At 39.8% G+C, this 24669-nt stretch overlaps 1 long non-coding RNA gene across 3 annotated transcripts in view; it reads right to left on the reverse strand.

The window, feature by feature from the left end:
* LOC144246565 (uncharacterized) overlaps positions 1-24669 on the reverse strand; it is a 538094-nt gene that overhangs the window by 354888 nt on the left and 158537 nt on the right. For all 3 annotated transcript variants that reach the window (XR_014956250.1, XR_014956249.1, XR_014956251.1), the window contains one exon: positions 1-24669. This exon is cut by the window's right edge and continues 22964 nt beyond it. This is a non-coding gene — a long non-coding RNA (uncharacterized LOC144246565).

The raw sequence follows: 24669 nt of genomic DNA on the forward strand, positions 1-24669 counted from the left end.
CGACTCTTCCTTCTGCCAGGTACTTTCAGAAGACATTAATTTATTTTCCCCATGAGCAGTTCAAAATATGACTGGAATGTGTTTCTTGAAGATGAGAGGATAGTTATAGGTAATTTCTCATCCTCTGCCTTCTGCAAGTCCATTTCAAGGTCCTGTTTTGATTCACAATATACGTGTCAAAAATGGGGTATTATTTTTGCCTGTTCTCCAGAATCAAGCACTTTAAATCAGTGAAATACTTAAAATAATCTAAAACTTTTGAGAATCAGGCAAAGTCTCTTCAGCTTCAGGTAAATTCACATAACCTGACTTGCCAACATAGCAAAATAATACTGCAGCTGTTATATAGAGATGTTGACATTGTTCTACATAAATATATAATACTTGTTATTTATTATTTACCAAAAAGCCCATAATCTTGCTAGTTTTAGGTATTCTTAGTGTAAGACAATTACTGACTATAATGCTGTAAATCAAGAAAAAAAAAATCAGTTAAATAAGGATATTACAAAATATCTTTTCCCTGAAAAGAAGCAGCAGCCAGGAGAGCAACTGGATCTTTGGCAATCATCAGTTTGTATTACAACGTGTAGCAAGAGTATCTTCCTTCATTTCATCCCAAGTGTTAGTACAGTTTGTGTCTAAAGGTAGCTCTGGCATACAGTAGGTCTTGAAATTGAGAAGAATGCACAAGCTTGGGACAGGAACTGAATGATGCTGCATTACATCGAAGTATTTAAGCACACAAAGTATTTGGCATAAACCATTCAATGGTAAAGAACATTCACTGAAACTGTTAGCACTGTCACTGCAGCTATTTTATTTGTGGTATTTACAGGTCACAAACAGCCCTTGATTACCTCCCATCCTTAATATAAAGAAAACAAACCCAGACCTCACTGGTAGCAAAACAAATGTAATTAGCTCACTACCATTCTATTCTCCCCAGATAACTATATCAAAAATAAAATACAATCTTTTTCAAAACTCATCCTAATATATTCTCTATTCAAGTTCAGATGTTGACTGAATCTAATTTAATTGAATTGTGTCACCTCACAAGGCAGTAAAGCAGAACTTGGGGAACACTGACACTACAAACAAAATTTAAAAGATGGCAACTCTGCTATTAGCTTGCTATCTGTCTGACACAAAACACTTACCTATAACACACAGAGACAATCTTGTCTTCCATAATTTATTCCCAGGCTGGCACAATGCAGAGGAACCTGCTAGACCCTAGAAAGGACAGGATTACAAATATAGCCAAGATCATTTACATGAAAAATCCACCAACATAGCAACAGTATGGGGAAAGGCCTTTACTGGGAGGAAGTCACCTGGTCACCACAGCTGCAGAGGAGCCAAAGTATAAAAAAACTGATGTTCCCTTAGCCCCACTGTGAGGCATTGGCCTGTCCCTTCTGTTAGCAAGACCCTGAGCCTCTGGGGTTTCTCCAGTTCCTGAAAGGCTTCCCACAGCTATGCCCAAACCTGCCTAAATCACACTGCTATCAACTGCCCTGCAGTATAGGAATATTCTCATGGATTAGTTTTGACATATTCCTCTTGGCCATTTTCTCCTGAGATGACACTCTAGAGGAGGTAGAGATTTCCTGAATTCTTGAAAAAAAAAAACCAAAAAAAAAAAAAAAAAAAACCAAAAAACAAAAAAACACCAGAGACTTGCTCCTGTGCTTCTTCTTGCCATCAGCCATTCCACTGAACCATTTTTTTTTAAGTTTTACAACATTGCACTTAAATATTCACTCACATTTCCCTTGAAACTGTAGGTATTCTTTCACCTAATTAATGCATATTAATGCATATTACTGTCTTGGGAATGGTTTTATTCTATGCCATTTTTGGTTTTGTTTTGTGTCCAGGGTGGTCACTGCCTCAGTGCCTTCAACCCTCTCCTCCCCCCACCCCAGTTCTGGGAGCATCATGATGGGCGAGAGCCAGCCCAGAGTGTGCAGGGAGCTGGGGGAGGGATGGTGATCTCTTCCAGTGGGGTAAGCGGCTCAAGGGTCTCTGCAGCAATGACTCTGCAGAAACATCATGGAAATTCCACGAGAATTCCTTGAAATTCCATGAGAATTCCTCAAAAATGTCGTGGAAATATCATGAAAATGTCATAAAAATCTGTGAAAAAGTCATGACAATGCAGTGAAATTTCCATGAAAATTCAGCTGATGTGGAGCCTTGCCTGTGCACATGGAAAACGGCAGGACGGGATGGAGAAGAGTCTTCCTTGAACAGCCTGCCAGAGGGAGCTGATCCTGGTGGTGATCTCTGCATAGCCAACGGAGCTGTGGCAGAAACCCCAAAGAAGCAAGCTGGGAGAGCAGGGCAAGCTCACACAGCCAAGAAAGGCTCCCAGACTTCTCACCAGCATTGGCTGGTCCCTAGAGTCACAGTGCCAAAAGGGGAAAAAAAAACAACCAACCAACAAAACAAAACAAAACTAAACCACCAAAACCAAACCCAAAGAGGCAAAACACACAAAGCAGCAGAATTCCTAGTCAGAGACACCCGCCATAGTCCTGGAGTCAGGGAAGATCAGGGAGGGGAGGAGCAGCCATCCGAAAACAAGACAAACAGACCACAGAACAAAACCCTCAAAAATTATATGGGGTAATAAAACATCCCCAAGACATTGTTCCAACCAGACAAAATGTAGGATCAAATTGTTTCCCATAAGTGGCCCTGGCAGAGTTTAACAGAGAAATTCCTCATGATCACATCAGTAATAGGGAGGAATTGCTGTTCACTAGCACCTGATGCTCATAGGCTGTGGAGACAGTCAGGAAGTGTGTGTCTAACTCCAGGTATCAAAGGACATCTGGTTCCCTCAGGCTTTTAAAACTACTTGGAAGGAATGACTTATCTCCTCCAACAGTCCCAAAAGAGAGCAGTATCTCTACTCTGTCTTGTCAGCATTGAACATCTAGTTCTACTAGTTCATCTTGCCAACACTGACGTCTAGTCAGCATGTATCTACAAGAGAATAGGGAGATTATGTTGAAGTCAGCACACTGTAATCTCTCTCAATTGCACTGTTCATAACATTAGTTCTGCTATTTTTCTCTCCCTATTTGCATTATTCAGTCATGTATATGCAGTTACCCTCATCACTGTTCCCCAAGACACAAGGCATTTTGGTTATTTCTCTAGTTTTTATCAGAATGCATCCATTACTCCTGACTGGATCTGCCCACAGTGTTTTTCTCAGTGCTTCACAATAGATGGTTTTCCCATTTGTTCTCTAAATGAGAACAAATGGCCTTTAAAAGCACTTTACAAACCTAGCATTGATGGTACCTTTTCCCTTAGACTTGAACAATGTAGTCTGGTGGGGCTCAGAGTGCAAACCTTTCATTTCAAGCCCATTAATCAACATTCATGATAGTTTACTCTTCTTATACAATGACCCTTAACAATCTCCTAGACACTATTCTTGTATTATCACCTTTCTCTATGATTTTTTTGAGTCTCTGCATTCTTCTATAGTTCTGTTGTATGCTTCTGCATTTCAGCATTAACTAGCATGTTCATATTTTCTCTGTGCGAGACTCCATCACTTCACCCTAATAAAAGCCTGCTGTTTTTTACATTTTCAGTCTAACTCTGAAGACACCTCAGTTCCAATGCACTGAATAAGTGAGGTTTTTTGCATGAGTTTTGTATTTTGGTTTTGTTTTCTAAACCAACTCCCTTGATTTTCTCTTTGTTTTTGTGGTTAAGTGTTGCAGGCCTCCTTCAATTCCAGAGCAAAGAGCTTTAACTCATGGTTTTCTCAAGCCTGAGAAACTGATGCTTGTCTCATTCTATAGAATGTAACACTGTTCCACCTTTCATTCCATTTTTTTCATTGCTTCTTGTACTGTTAGAACCACTCTTAAAAGGATGAATTACCTCTTCTTCCAGTCATGAATTGCTTATTCTAATGTCATATACACTTGGTTCTAACTTCTGATTTATCTTGGCCACAGCAATTTTCTTCACCATCCCTTCTAAGTTAATTCTGTTGTGTTCTATTGACACATCACCTTGACAGCTCTGGGACTGATATTCCCTCAGGCAGCACCACAAACCAGCGGTGCAGCACTCCCCAGCCAGCTGTGGAAGGGCAAAAGCAGCATTTCCCTAAGCCCTGACAATGACTCCTGTGCCAGAACTGGGCAGCTGCTGGGTGGTATCCAGATTAAAGGGAATAATAATGACTATTATAACAAGAATGACCATCACTGGCCTTCCCTGATACCCTGTCTCAGGCTAAGGACCAAACAGCTGTGGGGCTGAGCTGTGCCAAAAAGAAAAGACCCTCATTTCCAGCTGGAGTATGGCCCAGGCACAGTACAGAACAAATCACAAACTACTCACCTTTAACAGCCCCTACACTCATAACACAAGAGCTACTACAAACCCAGGTGAAGCACATTTTCATCACATTATGACACCATCCTTGTAACATCTCTACTTAGATAAAGAGTTAAATTTCATTGTTCAAGGGTAAAATAACAGCTATTTTTACACATGCAGAAAGATATAGTACTAGGTCTTTTTTATGATTCCTGATCTTATTAAGTTTTATTACCAGACTATGATAAAGTTTGCAAACCAGTAATTTTGGTGATCTACAATAAGTAATGAAATGACAAGAAAGTCATGTTAAAACAACATTAAAAGGGAGAGTCATTCTTAACTGCAGAGCGTGGGAAGCTGCAACTAAAACTCCCATTAGCAGTAAATACATAAGCTTGAAAAAACATTCCTATGTATTTGCCAAAATAGATTCAGTGAGGTTTCCATGCATTAAGGAGGATCATAGAACTCCAAGTTATATTTTTCTCCTTACTTTCCTGAGCTTACCTGCTGGTTTCTTTACATATTCTAATGCCACAAACAATTATTTTGAATTTCACATGCCTTGTATATAAACCTGTGTACACTTTGAATTGCAGCAGAGAGTTTCTTAGCTGGCAGAGGAGTATTTAGGGCTGCGTCCTGTGTCAGATCATGGAGAAGATTGCTTTACCAGGCTGACTGGTGAGTAGTTTTCAAAGCTAAACACAAATTTCTCAATTGAAGGAACCCTGAGGTGCACAGAGATTTCACTGTTTTAAGCACAATAAGAGGAAACCACCAGGTCCAGGCAGGAGGGTGAAAGGTGCCATGTGTGTTCGTCCAGGTGGGAAGGACTGATCCAGGGGCTCTTCCACTGTCTCAAAATGATTCATAGGGTCCTTAATTGCAATTCAGGACTTATCATAGCATTTCCATGGAAAGCAATATCCAGCTATTCATTCCCAGAGAAGGGAGGAGCCTTGGGGTGACCTCAAAGGGACCTTGAGAGGGGCCAGACACAGCACCAGCAACAGAATCCAACCGTATTTATTCACTTGAAGACAATGGATTGCCTTTGCTCTCCCCGCTTTGAAATTATTGTTTTGACAGCATATGAGATAATAAAAATTTGGGATAGCTAAGTGCCTCATGCCAAGATGTTTCCAAATTCCTTCATTCTCCTCAGTTAATTCTAACATCTTTTAGCAGCAAACTGAAACAATGACTTTCCATCATGCCTCTGCTTTCCTTCCTTTTAATGCACAGCCACACTTAAGACATATATTCAGCTTCACTTCATAAAGAGTGAACTTCATCTCTGCTGGAACCCAGAGTAGCTACAGCAATTAAAATCCAGTTTTAAGTGAGACTTCTGAGGCTTTGACTCCATGCTCTCCCTAAGACCAGAGACTTTCCTACTAAATGACTTTCCTGATAAATACCCCATCAGTGACAATCATTTCAGATCTGACTCCCAACAAGGATTTTTAGTGACAACAGAAGACAACCAAAAAAGTCCCTAAGCATCATAACAAGCCATCTGTCACTGTTTGCTCTTTCAGACAATTAGTTATCATGTAACACTCACTCTCATTTTCAGCATTTCATTCTACCAAAATATTCTGACAGTTCTTCCAGTTTATTCATGGGCAAACAAGGTCAATATTTTCTGAAGACAAAAACTAACTTCACTGTTTAGTTTTCTATATTATACATTGACACATGTCTTTCAGTCTAATATCTAGGGCTTGTGTCATACTTGGAGCCAAAAATCCCCTGATTAGCTGGAATGTCCTGAGGCCTCAGAATGAATAATGTGAGAATGAGTTTTGTTTTGTTTTCAAACTACTTTTTAAAAATTCAAAGGATGGATTTAATTAAAATGCAAAGTCTCTTCCAAAATTCCTCCTAGTCCTTATTGTCAGCCTACCTCATGCATATCAATTCTTGAAAAATTAACTCCCCTTTCATAGCACCATTTCAGGGAAAAATACTTAGTAAATTAATTAGTAAGGATGGCATAAAGACAAATTTCTGGAAATTAATTTTATTATCTACAAACCTAAATGCTCATATTTTCCTCTGAGTTTGCCAGCTTTGTCTGTACCCATGCACAAACAAAGCTGTAGTCACAGAAGCCACCAAAGCCTGCACAAACACAGCCCAAGTTTACCAATGTTACATTGTTTATGCAATCATATGCAATTTACTCAAGATCAGTAGAAATCCTCTTTTACAGAAAATATGGAGCAGTTCTTGAGCATGTTCCTGCCTAGGAGTCAAGCAATCAGGTATTCTTTGTGCTGCATGAGACATTTTAATGAATGTAAACATTGCCCACACAGCTCACTCCACATTTAGGGCACAACAGGCATAGCTGAAATTGAAAGAACAGGGCTTGTGCCATTAGCAAACTTCAAAAATCACTTTTGTTCTGAGGTAAATCAGTATGTCAGGTCTCAAACAGGAAAAGGCACAAATCAGAAACTTAGATATTTTGACCTTATAGTCCCCTCTACTCCTCTACTGTCCATCCCACATCACAAAGACAACTTGGGGTTTGGGTTGTTGGCTTTTTTTGTTGGTTTTTTTTTTGTTTGTTTGGGTTTTTTTGTTGTTGGTTTTTTTTTTTTTGCAAGAAGCCAAATATAACTTAAACTGAAGTCTTGCATCCCTTAAACATAGTCTTGGCTTAGCTGCTTACAGACCACAAAATCTGTAGCAACCCAATGTAACTGCTACACAAGTTAATGAATTTCAGTTTACACCTTTTCTCCATTTTTAATTAGGCCACTTGAGTTTCAAGTTAACCTATTTTTTTATTTTTTTTATCCAGCTCAGTGAGAAATCCTTAGATTATTGACTATCTTTTCTCTTTTTTTATAGTAATTTGAAAGAGAATACTTAGTAAAAAAACTAAAGAACAATTCATACTTTAAGGCACATACAGGCTATATTTCACAAGTAAGGCTGTTCTACAGCCCTGTTGGATTTCCCTACATATTTTTAAAAATTGGACAACCAGAATAAGGAACAAAGTAAGGTTTTTCTTCATACAAAAGTCATCATGTAAAGAAGAATTAAACAAAGATGCGGATATGACAGACACTGCATCCCACTGTAATCTCTTAAATGAAGAGGGAGATGTCAGTCAGTTTAATCTCAGAGCATCTTTCCTACACATCTGACCATTTCCTACAGAAACTTATACTATTACAAGTCACACAATGCCACCAATGCCATCTAAGTCCAAAAGATATTTAAGCCTTAAGAAAAGCAAATTTTGTTTGAATGCAGCGGTGTTATCACCATCATGGAAGTCTGTGGCAAAAAAAGCAGTACTGAGCTTGCCAGGGAGGAAGAGTCATCATATCTGCTGCACAGTCCCAGGGCAGAGCTTCATCAGTACCCCCAGCATGCAAACTTCCCCAGTCACCAAAGAACAGCAGCAGCATTTCAACCTACTGCCTCTCAGAGCCAAGGTGATAAACCAAAGATGTGTCTACAAGATGGGGAAATGTGGAAAAAGAGAGTCTGTCATCGCTGAGAAAAAGTTTGAAAACAAGTGTTAGATGAAATGGATATAACTTACTGATATAAAAGCAGAAATAAAGCAGGAAAAAAGACCACTCCTGCTATTCTCTATTGACTCAGACCATTTTGCTTTACTGGTTCTCTTTTGGATTAACCAGCACAAAGATCAACTACAGCTCTGGGAATTGGTAGTTTTAGCTGGAGAGAAAAATCCTCAATTTTGAAATCAGAAGGTAAAACCAGCAAGGAAAGTAAATGGACATGAACCCAGAAACCAACATAGACCTCTTAGGAAGCATCTGTAAATCCTCCTCAGTATAATGGCATATTCTCCCCTCAATCAGTTAATCAAACTCATCTCTGCCACCCTTCATTTCTCTGCACTTTTTTATGTAGCACATTTCAATGGAGGAATTCTCAGTTTTTCATGCTGCGAGAGAATTCCACAGTCAGTATTGGGAGGGGGCTGAGGAGAAAAAAAGGAAAAAATACTGGGAATGAAAGGTCATTTTCAAGAACCAGAAAGGCTGGAACTCGCATGAACCAAACCACTTCGAAAGAACAGCAGGCTTAGGCTGCAGTTCTTGTTGCTCTAGAACAGGAGCTAAAGAAAAAAGAAGATATTTCAAGGGCTGCTCTCAAACAGGCTGGCTCTTGGTGGGTCATACAACAACTGACAGGAGCCATTTCACTGAGCCAGAGCAAAGGGTACAAACTTCAGGAAAGAGCAGGTCAGTACAAGCTTCTTTACTGAAAAAAAAAATAATTGAAAAGGAGTTAAGTACTCATTTTCTGCAATGTGATTTTTGCAGCCAAAACAATAAACAGTGGAAAGATAGATAACAAGTTGTAAAATAAAAACCCTTTTTTTTTACTATTGACAAAAAGCAAGTTTTGTGGGACAGCCATATATACTAGATCACTTAAAACTCACTGACCTTCTTCAAAAGCCTTAATGAGTTCATTACTTTCTCCTTGTGCTGCAATAGAGTTTAGAAGCTCTGCGTAACAATGAGTGTGTAGCTTGGTTAGAAAAAGCACAGTTCTTGGAGGAAAGAGCAGAACATGTCACCAAAGCAGTGGAACTCTAAAATGCCCATCCATTTCTTACTATCATTTCACTGGGAAAATTCTCCAATCTACCTGTGCCATTTTAATTTTCATAGTTAAGCATTAAAAAAACAAAACAAAAAAACTCAGCACACCCTTCCCCTCACACAGAGGCAGCGCTTGTGGCTTTTGTTCTTATTTGTCAGGTAGTCTGTTCTTCATGTTTACACAGAATTTACAAAGTGCCCAAATGTCAGATTATCTGACAGTACAATGGAAGATCTTTCTTTGCATCCAACTGCACTAAGATGTGATGTGGTAAGGCAACATTGGTCTTGTTTCCTTTCCATTTATCTTGGGTACTTTGTAATTCATATGGGCTTCTGAAGATCTTTTAATAAAAGGAAGAACTCGGCACACAACAAAGGAAAACCTGTACAACACAGCTGAGACTTGAGTGAAAACAGAGGAAACCTTGCTACAGAACATCTGCGCTTTTTTTTTTTTTTTTTTTTAATATTTTCAGTAAAAAAGCAAGTTTTATGGTCTGGAATTTAGATCGTTTTTATCTCTGTGCTTTTTAAATAAATGCTCTTCAAGAGATGGTTTCTGAACATGACTGTGCACAACAGCAAGCTGTTCCTGGAGGTCGATTGCCACAAAAGAATTTGGTTTATCCTGTGCCTGCACTTTATCAGCTTTGAAATCCTTTAATGGAGCACAACTTCCCAAGACACAGAGCTGCCTGCCTCACATCATATGCAAGATGCTGGCAATTTCCCCATAACATAGGTTCAGTTCAATAAAACATGGCAAAAACCCAATAGCTAAAGCTTAAGTAAACTAAAAAACACTCACAAATATGGCAAATACGCTTTAGCTTCTGAGTGCCTGTGGTGACACCCTTACAATGTTTCTTTCCAGAGGACTGGGAAACTCAGGAATGGGAGCTTCAGCTGCAGCTCTGCCACACAAGAATTGATCTCATCCAAACCTTCAGAAAATTTCATTAAAGTCTGCAAAAAAAGACTGCTTGTTGAAGTTCTCAAAATGTCAGGAGTAATGTCTGTACATGTATTTATTTAATTTCAGGTGACTGAGATTATAGCATCACTTAGCATTTCTCAGAATAAATTATTCAGTCAAGCTGTACATTTGCACTGAAGTTTTCTACCCTAGTAACACATTGCAGGAAGCTTTGTATATTTTAAAAGAGACTCCATCTTTTAAAAGTGCAAAACTCCCAATCTGTCCTGCCCCAAAAGAACGGTCCTGCAACTGCCTTGCACAAAATTAGTATCTGCACAGTTTTCTGCATGTGGTTTAAGACAATGTTCCAGGATTTCAGTTAAAGAACATCCCAATATGACACCAACCTTCCCTTTGTTTTACTACAACCCAAGCACCTGAGTTTTAGGGATCATTTATTGGACTCCTGTGGTTATTCAGAGAATATGGTAGGAGGAAGGGCTAAGAGAATGTATCTTCACTAGCTGTAATCAGAAAACAAAGGAAAAAAAATCCCAAACAAGTTCAACCTCAGCTCTAAGGGAAGAGTTTCTCCTTGGTATGTAACAGCCTAATCTAACAGACAAAGAAATTCAGTTCAAGGCATATTTTGTTTCCTTTGTATTTCAGCATCAGCTGCTTGAAGGGCAAGATACTTAAGCTCCCTGCTGCATGAATGCTTCTGTTGTATAAATAACATAACCTCTTTGCATTATCAGCCACAGTATAAAATATCTGATATTCAAACCCACAGGGCTCACAGTTTAGCATTTTAAATTAGAGTTCTGCCTCAAAGATTCACAACAAGCTCTTCCATTCTACTTTTAATGTCTTTCACAGATGATGAGATCTAAAAAAAAAAAAAAAAACCAATCCTCTCCTCCCTACCTCTGACAACTTTGCAGAGAAGACCTGCATTCATATTCTTGCCTTGCTACAGCTATGTTTATGCATTCCTGGTCACATGAACATCATTCCTCCTCCTTTGAAACAACTTGCACTGTTTTCTCAGTAAACAGTCCAGTTTCCTGCAGGATGAGCAAAGAGAAGGGATCAGCTTTCATTTGCTACCACCAGTTTACCAGGTGGGACAATTCCCTGAGCATTAGATTTTGTTTACCAGGATGGATAGTTTTAGCTGGGAAGCTTTTAAATTCTCTTATTTTTACTGTACCTTGCTGGGAATTATATTGTAGCAATAAAGGCATGATAAAAACTAAGTATCAGGTGAACACACTAATATTCCAGAGAGCAGCACACCTGCCATGGCACTGCATCCCTCTATGTAAGACCTTCTTGTACCCCACACTGAACAAAATTGAAGTGAATCACAGCAATAGCTAAGGAACAACAATCCTGCTGCTTCCCAGGAAAAAAGTTCAAATATTTGGGTGTGTTTGCCAAGGCTGCAAATAGCACTACGTTCTTTGCTATCAGAAGTAGCCAGTCTTCATTTCAATTACTTTTTACCTCTACTTTAATGCAGTCTTCTCACCTTCACCTTGAAGGCCCTGTGTAACACAAGCTTTCTCAACTTATATAGCTAAAGAGTTCAAAGTTTGCTTACCAGCATAGTTTTTTTAATTTCAATTTCTTGTTCCTCCCACCTCATCCATTCTCCCTATTAACCATCTTCCTTTTCAGAGAGAAGGGGGGAAGAGAACAAAAAGAAAGAGAAATTCCAATTTTCATGCTTTCCAAATATGCCAAAATGCAGAAGTTACATTAAAATCCTGTATCTTTGGGATAAACACTAGTGAAAGCAAAGCTGGAGGAACAGCCTGAGCAAGGTTAGCTTTCTGGCTGTATTATAGTTCACCTAATGCTGTAACCACCTATGTTACAGCACCTCAAGTTTCTAAAATATGTGAATAAAAAGCTTAAGTAACATTTCAGTTGTTGTAACCACAGCTCATGCTGAATGATGCAGCCAGACCCAAGTGGAAATATGGCTGTCTAAAGCTGCTTTGTTTTATCAATCTATCCCCTGTTAAAGCTAAGACTCATTTCCTGCTTTGCCTCTTAATTTCACTCTCTGTAAAGATATTCTTCAGCTCAGTGGTTCCATTATTCATCCTTCAGATCCTAGACAAAGTGCTACCCTGTACTGCCTTCAGGCTGCAGTGAATTTCTCACACACAGACAAGAGAGAGAAGTGAACTCCAGGAACTGTACTGCAGACCAAGATGGCAGGAATGGTCTGGATGCTGCAGGGTAATCACGTGGCTGTAGCACACTTAGAAATTATTTCATCTGTTACTGTGTCAAACACAAAAATATTAAAGATAGCTGGTAGAAGAGAGCTAAGAAACAAAGAATGAAGAAGGACAGGAAAGCTTACAGGTGAGTTACAATACTTGATATAGCGGAACACTCCCTTTAGCAACATAAAGCTCAGGAACAATAAAAAGAGATCTGCTGAAGACTTAAGTAGTAGAGATGGAAGCAGAAACTGTCTTGATCTTCAGTCCTTTAAATAAAAGGGGGCTGGAACTACATCCCTTTGATGCTTAATTTCTATACAGTATGAACCCTTGACCTCAAAGAATTAATTTACTTACAAGATAATGACATGATGCATAGCTGGAAGGGAGGGTTTTCTGCCTGGGATTCTGTCAAAGAGGAGAAATACTTGGACTGCTACAAAATACCAGGGAGGGATGGATGGATGAATGGATATTCAAAATGCATCCCCTTTGTCTCCTCTTTGCTGTTGCATTAAACTGAAAGGGATAAACATTTATTTCATCACTAAACATCAGAAGCACTTGCTTTATTATTTTATAGTTTTGGATGTTGTCAGCATTTTGACTGGCAGCTTCTATGCATTTTATCGCTGTCACCGTATAAACCACACATATAGATTGATTTTGTATAGCATACATCTTCCCTCATTAGATCCTACAGCTGTTTCTGCATTATGCCACTATTCCCTTTCAAAAAATACCTTTCAAAAATAAAATATTTACCACATTTATTCCTTTGTTTATATCACAACAATTGCAGACAAAATGTCTTGAATCCCTGTTTTTTTGTCAATATGCAGTGGCAACAAGCAAACACTGCACTTGTACCTGGATTCCCTTACTAGAAGACAACAGCTGGCAAAAGTAGAGCTCCATAGAAGTTTTACTAAAGTCAGTATACAAAGACAAGATCCATCCTCTCTCCTCCTCTCCAGCTGGAGACTACCCCATCCAGAGCTGCTGCTGGACGTGCATGTGGAAAGGATGGCGTGGAGAAGTTCCCTGCAGGGATATGTAAACACAGCACCTGGCAAAAAGCATCCCACACGTGCCTAGGGACCTGCCAAAGTCTCAGCTACATGCTACAGGAAATTCCCACATCATAGGGTGAACCTGTGATCCTGTATTCCTTCAAAATCCTACAAGAGTGTGCGTTATGGGTTATCCTGCTGAGACACACACATGTGGTCACTGCAGGGCTCCTGCTGAACTCAGAGTTTACCTGCAGAACCCAGGAAATCTAGATAAGAAACAACAGCATGCTTGGGAATGCAGATGGCATTGGAGCTGGAAGTACTGCCCAGTCCTGCAATTCCAAAATGCTTAACTCCTGTAGCTACAATTACTGTAGAGACACAGAATTAGAAATTAAACACAATTTAGCTGCCTAGCTTCAGCAGTAGTATACAAACTTGCTTTCAGAAACAGTGGGGCTACAGAAATAAGTCTTGCACACAATAGCCCATTGTGTCAGATTCACAGTAAGAGCAACGCGCTTCACATCAAACCTGCAATAACCTACTGTCAACTTCTGGAATTCACAGCAAAAAGGCAGAGGACAAAAGAGCCCTGTGCTCAACTTCGAAAGACAAGATAATGGAACAATAAAAAATAAATCATGTTCTCATAATTTTGTCCTCTACAGAGTTACTTAGCCACTTAGAAGCATTAAAGGGAGGCACAAAAATAATGAGAATGTGATAAGAGAGGAGCAATATCACAAAAAAGCCCCAAATAAACAAAACATAAAAACAAAGCCCCCAAAATAAAACAAAAACCAAAATAAACAAGCAAAAAAAGACCAATATATGTTTTCTATAAAATGCAGTGTATTTACAATTATAAAAATGTATTATTACTATACAAAAACAATGTACAGTCTTACTCAGAAAATCAGATTAGAAAATGTAAAATCATTTGCTGTTGGCTGCTAAGGAAGGACTACTTGTTCCATCCCTGCCTCTGGCTTCAGTGGACACAACAGAAGTTATTTTGAAAAGCTCTTCTGGGGCTGCAAATCAGCCTTTGCAGCTGGAGGCAGTTCCTGGCATAAACATGGGGTGGCCCCAAAGAGGTTTTGGGTGAAAGGTACCAGGAAAAAACTGGCATGAACAGGGGCCCAAAGGGCAAGAGGAAGCTCACTGATTCTTCATGTGGAGTGATGCTTTATCAAATCCAAACAACACTTCCCAGCATTTTTACACCCTGCCATTTGAAAAATTCCAAAAGCTACAAAACTTAGCCTAAAGCCTTTGGGAAGAGCTGGCTGAGACTCCCAACCTATGCAAATCCCCACGGGGTTGCTGGCTGGGCACCTCTTCTCCTTTGGCATGGGGAAGCACCTGCACCAGCCTGGCCCTTACTCTGGCTGCCTCAGGAAATACCTGCCTTTAGAGGAGTGCTGTCTTAAAGGAGTCATTTCAGCTATGGAGAAAAACATGCTGGTTTGTGTTGTAAAGGCCTGAACTTCACAGAACAGCAGACACAGAAAGATTGGGACACAGCTTAGATGGGGAGAAGAGTACATTTCACACACTATTTTTATAAATCAATAATTAAATATATTTTGAATACACTCTTTCTTATTGCTGCTATAGGAAGCAATCCAACTACAGAGAAACTTAGCACAAATACCTTGTATCAGAAAGAGTTCATACACTAAGGAAAACAGAAAAAAAAGAAAAACACTTAGGAGTCCTGTCTTTGTAATTTTTTCCTAGAAACTTTTGGTGTCATCTAAACTCAAATTTGATTCATCCAGCATTACTGACAATATTACCCAGTATATTCAACAGTATTTATGCTGAAGGAAAGCTATATATATATTGTGACAAATATGTTTACTTGTTAATTGTTACTGGTTTGGTAAAAGAAGTACTTCTAATAGTCTGTTTTCCATTTTTGGCATGTCTCTATTGCTTCATTATGTGATTTTACAGTCTCCATTAATGAATAAAAATAAAAATCTAAGCAATATTATAAATGTAGCAAGCAACCATCTGCTTTGCCTTAATTACCAAAAAAATTTAGTGCATCTGAGCAAGCTTCTTTTGAATACCAATATTCTCATTTCTCTGTGAAAGAAAACTACTATGAAAAAACTGGTCAGATAAGGCAATTCTGTCCAACAATACAAGGTACAGATGAAATCCAATTGTCCTTTTTCTCATGATAAGTCACAAGAAAACAAACAACTATACCATATATGTGGATTAGTGCTTCAAAGAAATCATGAAAGCAAGTTTTACATACTGTCACATTCAAATTAATTTCACTACATGTCCTCAAATTACAAGTCTCAGGTCAGTGATTGTATGAATGTATATATAAAAAATTGTATTTTTGACCCCAGTCAAGCTGAACTCAAACCCTCCTGTTGACTGAAAATATCAACATTCTGAATTTTGCAAACATTGTATTTTCTCTCTAGGTGTCTTTCATTATCATAATCATTCGTAAGTATTTAGCTGCATTCTTACAAATTGATTTTCACAACCAGGCCAACCAAAACATGCAAGATAAGAGAATATTTTAAACATTCAACCATTTAATAAGAAAATTAACCAAAGCAGAAAATTCTGGCATATAAACCTCAAATTTTAAAAAGTAACTTTCCCAAAGGAGAGAAGTCTACAAGAGTACTCAAAGCAAACAGGAAGAAAAATCACAGCTTAAACACTGTGTTTGGCAAATTCAAAAACTACTTTCAGGCATTTTGGAACACAGAAATTACACATACTGGGACATCCCCAAACACAGCAGAAAGCCAGTGAAACCACACATCCTAGGTCACCTCTCAATCAGTACCTTTAAGACACTACCATTTGTATTAATGTTAAGTAAACGAAATAAGCTAGAAATAATTATGCCTACCATACCCTTTAAATATGATTCATCCCTTAATTATCAACTAATTAAGACAGTCTACATAGAATGACCAGAAAAAAATTAAAGTCCTGAATTGGCAACAAAAGACAACAAAGGGAATGGGAAAAAAAAAAAAAAAAAAAAAAGAGAGAAACTGAAGGAAAGAAGGAACTGGCAGATACAGTAAAATGTTAATGCAATATTTCTCTTAGCTAGTTTAGAGCTGTATTATGAAAGGCTTTCAAACACAGACAAGAAAGGTTAGGTTGTCATTTGAAAGGGAGTCAGTGACAGAGCTTTGACTCTTCTGTCCTGTTCACCTTTCCAGGTGAATGAAAGAGAGCAAATTTGGTTCAGTTTGCATTAACAATACCGACAGAGTCAAAACTAGACAAGAGGATGCAAGGGGACTTTTTGTCTGAATGGATAAATCTCTGCAAAGTCAGCAAGACTTAGAAACAACTGGAACATGCTAAATAATTGCCTAATGTTATTCTTGGGATAAGGAAGAGGAAAAGGAGACAGATTCAATTTTAACTACATGAAGTTCAGCATAATAACTGAATGTTTAGAAGATCCAAGGTACCTTCTCAAATACAAGCCGATGACAAAGTAGTAGTTTATGCAGATAAAACTACCTAGAAACAGGAAGAAGAAGAAGATGGCCAAAATATCACATTGAAAACCAGTGACAGAATGGGAAGAGTAGAACTGTCTACTTTCACAAGATTAGTCCTTTATCTGTAATAGGATCATATAGGTCATGCCCAGCTTCAATAAGCCAGCAAAGGGCAATTCAGAAGTCAACATTAATTGCATAGATGATATAAAGAAAGAGCATTGTGGTCAGGCTGCAAATTGTACACCTTTCTAAAATCTTGCCATGTCAGACTCCAGAAGCCTAGAGCTGTTTGAGACTTCTGACAGAGCCATACAGGCAGTCAATTAAAGGCAGCAAAGCATACCCGTTACTATTAGCTTTTTGGAATAGAAAAATAGAGGCAGAAGTTTTGCATTTTATCTCCATTTGATAAGGTCTTTTAAACTTAAATACTGGTTTTCTTAAAGAGGTTCTCCTGGCCCCTGCATAGCACTGATAATCGTAAAAGGATAAGAAAGCCTATTTAAACACTCTGAAGTGCATTAGTGGAAGTTAGGATTTTTCTTTTGTTTTTCCTTTTTCTCTCAGAATTTTCTCCAATCTGTTGCTTAAGTGACAATAACAACTGATATTTAAGAGAGAAAAAAGAAGGAGGGAGGGAGGGTGCAGCTGCACTCTCATTGCTGAGGTGTGGGATTCCTTAACATCAGAGGATTTTGGGCGCTTTGCAAAAGGCAGGCCTAAGAGACAGCAGGATGGTGATTAGAGCTAAGCAGTAGCTATAAGATGTGTCAGCAGAAAAGCTATACAAGAAGTAGAAAGAAAGAACAAATAGGTGTGTGTATTAACACTTGGGTAGAATAATTTCCTAAGTTGCAGAAAAGTTTATCTGGTGAGATATTAGGAAGTTTTAAGCTTAATAATGAAGCTCTGTGCATTGTATCTTGAGGTTTACAAGCAGGTATTGTATTTGAAATAAGCAAGCATTGTTTTAAGCAAAGGTATGTGTGCTTATAGTGATTGGATAGAACTACTGTCAATATGCTTTTGCTTTGTGTAATTGGTCAAGAAGTTTATAAAGTAAGTTGTAACATTAAGTTCTTGGTCTGTTGCCTGGATGTGAGCTGCTGGCATCTTCCCATTGTCATAACCATGTAATGAGACTGATGCTAAAAAATAAACAGCTCGAGATGTGTTCCACAGCAGTCCCGTCCCGTTCGTGACTTGTACATAGCCCTCGGCTGGCGATACTGAGGGGCTTCCTTTTGGAAGGACAGAGACACTGTGGGGAAGGAGCTGGGCACAGCCTCCAGCCCTTTCTCACTCTCAACACCGCAGGGGAGGCAGGCTGTGGTCACTGTGGGGAGAACTCACCACCCTGCAGGGTTGATTCCATCTCCTGCCATGAGCGGGGCCCTGCTCGCAAGAGCCGCCACTGCACGGGGACCTTACTGACACCAGCCAGGACCCTCATCATCTCCTCAGGAGCCTCGGGGGAGCCCAGGAGCCCGAGCCCGTCTGAGGGAGCCTCTCCTGGCTGGCTCAGGAGCCGGGCAGCCGCTGCCCAGCCCCATTTCTCTGTCCCTGCTCTGGGTTTTTCACCGCCCTGGCTGGGCTCACACAGACAGCAAAGAACTGCCCCTCCCCTGGCCACAGCTTCGCCCGAGAGCCCCTGGCATTCAAAGTTCTATTCAAAGCCGAGGGGCTCATACTTTCCATGCCAAGGGAGGTTTCCACCTTCCTTGGCAGAGATTTGTCTCTCAAAGCAAAACAATTAGCATGACTCAGTAATGAGTCTTTACTGCATTCTTATTTAGAAAGGGGAATTTAAATTAGTTATAACATTTGATGTCACAAAATCTACCCAAATAGGAATCTCTACAGTAGAAGCCCAATTTTCACATTTCTGATAAAACTGCCCTATGAGAGCTCCTGGCATCACTGTTCCAGGACCTAAGGAGAAGTTAGGAGCCCAAAGCATCTGTGTCTGCTCCTTTGCTCCACAGTCTCTATTTCTTATAAAGTAGCCAAGAATTACTCTGCTCTCTCAGGCCTTCACAGGGACCTGGCTCACTATGAGACCAGAAAGCTGATCCAAAAGATGTACTGAGAAGCAGACATTACCAACACATAGGGAGGGCTCTCAGAGGTGCATCTGCTGAGCATCCCTCCAGCCAGATAAATCTGCAGGGAATTAGTCCAGCATGAACTTTTGAAAGTAACCTGCCCTTTTTTAATCCATCTCGAGTACCAACTCAGTGAATAAAAAGAACTCAGGCCCTGTTTCCAGAGGCAAAAGGGTAGGATAAAAACCTACTCTCAGTAAAGGAGGACAGATGAAAGAAGAATCAAGTCCTTTCAACACTTTTTTTTTTTTTATCCCCAAGCAGCCCCCCAGGATTCTCAGCAGTTACTTTGAAGGTCCAAAGCTGTGCCATGAGACCACCACACTGCTGGTTTTTTTTCCCTTTCTTGTGAAGTGTCTAATCCCTGCTGAGAGCTACTCCACCAAGAGGAAGACTGTACTGAGAAATTTCAGCCTGGCTCTGCACAGCTCACCCACCTTTTCAGAGCCAGAGATAACATTACTGAGTACAAGGCTAACAATTAGGGCAAGTTGAATGGCTCTAAATACTGCCCATCAGGCAGTCAGACAGAATAGACCTGGACAGACTGACAGCCACTCACAAGTACCCCAGTAGAGAATACAAAGGGACAATAGGAGTTACTTATGCAGACCTGTCACAGAAGCATTTCCTATCTGTAGACCACTGCTATGAGATAAAACTAAGACCTGTCAATGGATGACCAGTGGTTGTGGCAAATAACAAATAAGAATTTTTTTTTTAAATAATAAAAAAAGGAAGATATAAAAAATATTTTCAAAAAAGTGAGAAATGGGAAAACAGGAAAACAAAGTAGATTGGTCTGAAGCCTTACACAGCAAAACCAGAAAGGTTTCCTTCAGGTTGCACAATCATCATGTCACTGGTAACCAAACCCACCAGTCCAACCCAAATACCAACCTGTTTGTTCCTAATTCTGTAGCTAATGTCTACTGGTACTAGCAGCTGACCTGCCAGAATTATATTGCTGCTCAAAATTCAATTATGCACAAAGGTCCCAAATGAATTTGCAAGGCTAACTTTCTGAATTGTACTTAGATCACTGATGGATCTCATTTCCTCAATAAAAAGGGAGAGATTTTTTCTACTAATATGCCACCATTTGGTAAATTGATCAGTATTATTTTGGCATGACCTGGCATGCTTACTCCAGTGGAAAGAAAGGGGAAACAAACAAATGAAAAGGAACAACTGCTCCAAAAACTATTAAAGACTATTAAGAACAAAGCCTGAAAGGTAGATGCTGAGATGAGAGGGAGTTAATGAATTCTTATCTTCTGGCTGCAAGAAGGAAAAAAAAACCAAAGGCAGCTATAGAAATAGAACAAGAACACAGCAGCTCTCATCTTCCAGAATTACAGGCTAATAGCATGACCACAGCTAGCCAGAGGGTACCATTAAAACTAGCAAGCTCACACTAAAAAGATTAGTCTTTAATATACTCCCTAGTCTTTTTAATATCCTCTAGAATTTGTTCTGGGTTTGTTGGGTTTTTTTGTTGTTGGTTTTTTTTTTGTTTTTTTTGTTTTTTTTTTAATTCTGAATTGCAGAGGGCTTTTACAGAATTCTGGTACTCAAGATGCAGTGCAGGCTATTCCCCAACCAGCTAAAGTGCACAGAGGATTTTGCACTGTGCTAAAGCCTCTCCCATAGTTTACTTTGGGAATTTTTCATACAAGCAGCATCCTGTTTAGGGATTCCCTTCTGATGAAGCAACAGGAGAAGCACATCAGCAGCACATCACTATTTGGACAGAGCTGTTGCTCCTACCTAGGTAGCAAGCTCCACATTGAGCCTGCAGAAGAGGAGGCTCTGGGGTGACCTATTGCAGCCTTCCAGTAGCAAAGAGGCTCCAAGGGAGCTGCAGAGGAACTGTTCACAAGGGCATGGAGTGACAGAACAAGGGGAATGGCTTTAAACTGAAAGAGATGAAGTTTAACTAGGAAGTTTAATTGAATATTAGGAAGAAATTCTTCCCTGTGAGGGTGGTGAGGCCCTGGCACAGGTTGCCCAGAGAAGCTAACCCTAACCCTAACCCAGGCTGCCCCTGGATCCCTGGAAGTGTGCAAGGCCAAGGTGATCAGGACTTGGAGCAAACTGGGATAGTGGAAGATGTCCCTGACTATGGCAGGGACTGGGACAGGATGGTCTCTAAGCCTTCCAACCCAAACCATTCTGTGATTTTATGTTTTCCTGCACTAAATTGACCCAAGAATTGCCTGTACGGTTATTGTGATATTTGATACAGGGTCTTCAGCAGTTTTATTTCAGAACCACTGGAAACTCAACTATTAAAGTCTGACTTCAAGTGGTAAATTACCTTAAACCATACCCTATCTCAAAAATACTTCTCTCTTGAAAAATACATATGCAACAATCATTACTGTTGTCTTCAAACCTACAAATGAATGTCAACATATTTTGTAATGTGAACATTTATTCCACTCACATTGAGCTGGGACACCTCACACTGTTGAAACATAATGAATGCTTATTACCTAAGTCATCCCTGCCCTTCTCTTAGGAGAAAGGAAGTTACTTTGTTGTGACCCACCTTGAATGCTTTTTCTGTGAAAAGATACAGTACTTCCACCACTTAATTCTTTTTGCTTATTTACATCCTGATCAGAAAAAAGATGGAAAATACCTATTAAATCACAGATGGGGGACATAATAACAGACTGGAACTGTGTCCCTATTCCCAAATAGAGTTGTTTATCTTGTGAAAAATAATCTATCCAGTGCTTCTCAGGAATATGGTTTAGTCTAGCTTTTTATCATTTGCAGCTTTGCCACTTGCCATTTTTCTATCTCCTAGGCTTTTCCTTTATCTCACACTGAATGGTTGTATCTGCACCTTGTTTTTCCAGCAAGGACAGTGCATACACAGAAATCACTCCAGCAGCTTCAGAACCACCCTGAATTCATTTTACTCAGGAAAGATCCTACCAAAGCATCTGCATTGAAAGGTGTACTCTGACCTAGCATTTCATTTGGCTCCAAGAATTCCTGGGTGCCTGCTCTAACTTTTTAAAGAGCCCAGATTCTTTGGGGAACACCAGACCTTTGATCCTGTGGTTACCAGTGTCCAGAACATCACCTTCATCTCCACCTGGAAGCCTCTGGTGCTGCAGCTCCCTCCTGGCATGCTGAGTTCTCTCACAAGGCTAAAAGGCTAAGCAAAAACCTTTCTGGAAGCCAGTACTGGCTTTGAACTAGCACACAATCTAAAGCCAGTATTTCTTGTTATCACATCATAGGCCAAAGAGATTTCCTGCATTAGATTATTTTCAAAAATCATAGAAAGTTTTTTATCACATACTATTTTCTCTCTCTCTTTTAAAAAATAGGATCTGCAGTTTTAGCATACAGTAAATGTTAAGTTCTGGTTTTTTCTAAGCCTAGAGCAGCAACACCTTCAGCCAGAGCAGTGCCTGCCACCACCCTCAGCACCTCAAACAAGTTGAGCTCCCATTGGGAGAAGTGTTGCTGTAGGGACACAGTGAATGAGACAGGCTGATCACCAAACAATGTAAGAAAACAAACAGTCCTAGAAAGAAAACAACCAACAGAAACCTAAGGACATGCACTGCTAGATCTCTCAAGAGCCATTATACCAGCTGACACTTCGGTACCAAAAAATCCTTCTAAGGGGTTCAAAGCAGCTTCAACAAATTTTACAACAGCAACCAAGAGTAAACACATGCCTGTGCAAACTACCTTCTTAACTCCAACTCTGTTCTGCCCACTCTGCTTATTCTGTGTATCTGCTGTGCAGCCCCAGCACAGAATCTGCAAGTACTGAGTCAGCTTGGCCACATCTTTTGGGTCCCACATACAGTTTATACTTCATAACTAAGTGCTCTATTTAGCCTTTGCCTTCAGGTACTCAACTCATAACTAGAGTTTTCTCACACCTTGTTAATTAGGTAGCTTAACCTCACATAAGGATATTGATGAGAGTCTATCAGACTAAAATTAGTTGGTACAAACACAGACCTATTGTTCAGTAGGTGGCAACAAACATTTTTTTCTGCAACCATGGAGGCACAGGCACTTGCAGCATCATGTCAGACAGTCTGTTCACATAAAACATGATGGGGGAAAAAAGTGAAATCTAGACTCAAATCGCCTGCAGATCCCAGAGATGTGAAAGTTCTTTTCCACTGAGTTAAGACACCTGCTCCAATTCTCTGCATTCCTGCCATCCTAATAAGTAATGCTTAAAAACAGAAATCCATGGTGATGGAAATAAAACAGATCTGTTCCTAGAAAGACACTGAAATGTTTAAAGCATGAAATCCAGTCTCCACTTTTTAGGAACAGTCATGAAAAAAGGATGTTTATTGCAAACTAGGCATTACCCAGCTTTAGACCCAAAGTTAAGTGATTGCTCCAAGTCACGTATATGAGTTTTGTTCTCCCACATGCTAGGCACTTGTAACAATACACTGAAAAGAAAACACACCAAACTTTCCTGACTAGTTCTACCCAGCAGACTACTTAGAACAGGATACAAGTCTCTGTGCAGGTGTCCTGGAATAATCCAGAATGTTATATTGTATTCCACAGTTACTGTGCCCAAAAATTGTTCCTGTCTCTTTCATACCCTGAAGCAGGGACCTTTTGTGGGGAGATGCTACCATGGGCATTTTAAAATCTCTCTGCTCAGACAGCTTCCTGCTTTTCACCATGTGGTGTTTGCTTCATGGGCTGTTTGGTCTTTGCTCAGGCAAAGGTTCTTCTTTTCTTCCCTTTTTGGGTCCTTTTTTCATTTTTGGGTTTTTTTCCTTGCTTTGGAGCAGCTGCAGTCAGTGGGTTTGAGCTGCCCTGGGTGCCTGCAGGTAACACAGGAGTCCCTGCTCCAGCAAGCCAGCCCAGATAGAGAGCTCTCACTCTGGTGACAGCTTCGGGTTTGCACCTGTAGCCATTCATAGAAACTGCATTTCATAATTAGAAATTGTTTCAAAATGAACTTTGTAAGCCCTGCTGGCAGCAAATAAAAGGCAAGCAAGGTCCTGGGGAGAGGACACCCTGTGCTAGTGTCAACAAACCAGTCCCATCCTGCATTCCCACGGGTTTGAAATGTAGCAATTTGGTATCTAGCAGTTATTTATTTTTTTCCCCTGCCTGTTAGCATTCTGTCTGCTAATCAACTGGGTTGTTTTTTTTTTTTTTTGGTTTTTTTTTTTTTCACTTGAATCTACTTGTATCTCATTCATTATTAGATGGGATTAGTTGGAATCAAAGGAGAGGTTACCGATTTCAGAGTGCCTGCCTCTTTAAATTGTCTCAAATCAATACATGCAAACTCTCTTGCTTTCCATTTGGAAGACAGTATTCCCAGGATTTATGCTGATGAGGAAATACTGTTGCACAGACACATCTTCTAGGGAAAGGAAGACAGAATAAGGTACAGCAGAGCTTTCTGGTACTACTGCGGGGACTAGATTAACAGACTAAAATATTTTGTCTCCCTGGAGTTTTTACTTCAAACTGAAGCCAGACACAAACCAATCTTTCATCTCAAATGTGGAGAAATTGCATCTCCTGCTGCTTGCCAATGTGGAATTTCCACCTGGACCATAAAGGGTGAAGCCTATTCCATTCCCTGTGGACATCAAAGAACTTTAGTCCAGTATGAGATACACGTGCCCAGTTCATTTCCTGCCTCTGCTGACAAGCCTTGCCAACACAGGAAAAACAGGGGGGTTGTGCACAACTTAAAGGGTATTTTTGCCCACCCATAAGATCTCTGTAAATCAGACTGCAGAGTTATGTAGGGAAGCCTGCTGTGCTACCAACCATGGCAGGTGACAAGAGAAGCATTTGTCACCAGTAATGCTCACGTGGTGCCTTGCAGAAATACCAGTGAATTCACTTAGAA

This window comes from Lonchura striata, chromosome 6 (genome assembly GCF_050655825.1).
Source record: "Lonchura striata isolate lonStrDom1 chromosome 6, ASM5065582v1, whole genome shotgun sequence".
NCBI lineage: Eukaryota > Metazoa > Chordata > Aves > Passeriformes > Estrildidae > Lonchura > Lonchura striata.